We start from the raw sequence: 2500 nt of genomic DNA, 5'->3' as shown, positions 1-2500 counted from the left end.
TCGAGCACCATCGGCACACGCTGGGCCCTGGTGCGGCAGGTTGCCTCGAGCACCATCGGCACACGCTGGGCCCTGGTGCGGCAGGTTGCCTCGAGCACCATCGGCACACGCTGGGCCCTGGTGCGGCAGGTTGCCTCGAGCACCATCGGCACACGCTGGGCGCTGGTGCGGGCGCTTGCCTCGACCACCATGGACACACGCTGGGCCCTGGTGCGGCAGGTTGCCTCGATCACCATCGGCACACGCTGGGCCCTGGTGCGACAGGTTGCCTCGAGCACCATCGGCACACTATCGGCCCTGGTGCGGGCGGTTGCCTCGACCACCATCGGCACACGCTGGGCCCTGGTGCGGGCGCTTGCCTCGAGCACCATCGGCACACGCTGGGCCCTGGTGCGGGCGCTTGCCTCGAGCACCATCGGCACACGCTGGGCGCTGGTGCGGGCGCTTGCCTCGACCACCATGGACACACGCTGGGCCCTGGTGCGGCAGGTTGCCTCGATCACCATCGGCACACGCTGGGCCCTGGTGCGACAGGTTGCCTCGAGCACCATCGGCACACGCTGGGCCCTGGTGCGGGCGGTTGCCTCGACCACCATCGGCACACGCTGGGCCCTGGTGGGTTTAGGCACATCTTCAAATTTCTGTCGTGCCAATGCCATTTTTATGGCTTGTAAATTCATACAATGGTCCCCTAAGCCTTCACGTGAAGTTTCGTTGGAAGATGACTCGTTTTCTATTTTTCACGATTTTCGAAACTTTTTGCGGTTCGGGATTTTTTAAAATTTTTTTATAAGGATTTTTGGCACCAAATTTTGTAGGCATGATCCTTCTATTTTTGTTGGCATGCACAAAAAAATTCAGCTAAAAACTCGAAGTAGAGAAGATTTTGTGACCGTTTGAAAAAAGTGTCCCCATTTCAGACACTTTAACGGCTACTGGTAGCAAACCTGTAAAATCTCAAATGCTCTTTAAGGGGGTGTGAATTCTCAGAGGTTTGATGAGGGATAGGGGGCCAACACAAGGCCAAGTACCAGCACCCATCGCACATCATTTGCGCACACCCCCCCGGCCCCCCTCCCAATCGCCGGAACCCCAATGCCGCCGGTCAGGTTCTCCGGCGGTACTCCGGCGATGCTCCGGCGATGCTCCGGCGATGCTGTCCCGAGTGAAAAAAATGCGGCACCAGCACATGCTGGAGCCAAGCATGGGCACCGTGGCTCAAAATCGAACTTCGGCCAAGGCCTCGACCATCAATGGCACATGATGACGCATGGTGATGGCACATGCATCGACCATCATCGGCATAGGCTGCCCTTCGGTACGGGCACTTGCCTCGACCGCCATCGGCACAAGCTGGGCCCTGGTGTGGGTTGTTGCCTCGATCACAATCGGCACATGCTGAGCCTTGGTGCGGGCGGTTGCCTCGAGCACCATCGGCAGACCCTGGGCCCTGGTGCGGCCGGTTGCCCCGATAACCATCGACACACGCTGGGCCCTGGGGCGGGCGCTTGCCCCCAGCACCATCGGCACACGCTGGGCCCTGGTGCGGGCGCTTGCCCCGAACACCATCGGCACAAGCCGGCCCTTGGTGCGGGCTCCTGGCTCGACCACCATCGGCACACGCTGGGCCCTGGTGCGGGCGGTTGCCTCGAACACCATCGGCACACGCCGGCCCTTGGTGCGGCCGGTTGCCTCGACCACCATCGGCACACGCTCGGCCTTGGTGAGGGCGCTTGCCTCGACCACCATCGGCACACGCTGGGCCCTGGTGCGGGCGCTTGCCTCGACCACCATCGGCACACGCTCGGCCTTGGTGCGGGCGCTTGCCTCGACCACCATCGGCACACGCTGGGCCCTGGTGCGGGCGGTTGCCTCGACCACCATCGGCACACGCTCGGCCTTGGTGAGGGCGCTTGCCTCGACCACCATCGGCACACGCTGGGCCCTGGTGCGGGCGCTTGCCTCGACCACCATCGGCACACGCTCGGCCTTGGTGCGGGCGGTTGCCTCGACCACCATCGGCACACGCTGGGCCCTGGTGCGGGCGGTTGCCTCGACCACCATCGGCACACGCTGGGCCCTGGTGCTGGCGGTTGCCTCGACCACCATCGGCACACGCTGGGCCCTGGTGCGGGCGGTTGCCTCGAACACCATCGGCACAAGCCGGCCCTTGGTGCGGGCGGTTGCCTCGAGCACCATCGGCACACGCTGGGCCCTGGTGCGGGCGGTTGCCTCGACCACCATCGGCACACGCTGGGCCCTGGTGCGGACGGTTGCCTCGAGCACCATGGGCACACGCTGGCCCTTGGTGCGGGCTCTTGCCTCGACCACCATCAGCAGAAGATTGCCCCTACGTCGAACACCATCGATACATGCCGGGCCTTGGTGTGGGCACATGCCTCGAGCTGGTGCGGGCGGTTGCCTCGACCACCATCGGCTCACGTTGGCCCTTGTTGCGGGCACATGCCTCGACCACCATCGGCACCTGCGCACCCTCGGT

The sequence above is a fragment of the Durio zibethinus genome, unplaced genomic scaffold, assembly GCF_047325235.1.
Source record: "Durio zibethinus cultivar Kanyao isolate XHJ-2024 unplaced genomic scaffold, ASM4732523v1 HiC_scaffold_377, whole genome shotgun sequence".
NCBI lineage: Eukaryota > Viridiplantae > Streptophyta > Magnoliopsida > Malvales > Malvaceae > Durio > Durio zibethinus.
The sequence above is the reverse complement of the archived record's forward strand: the minus strand, read 5'-3'. Positions refer to the sequence as shown.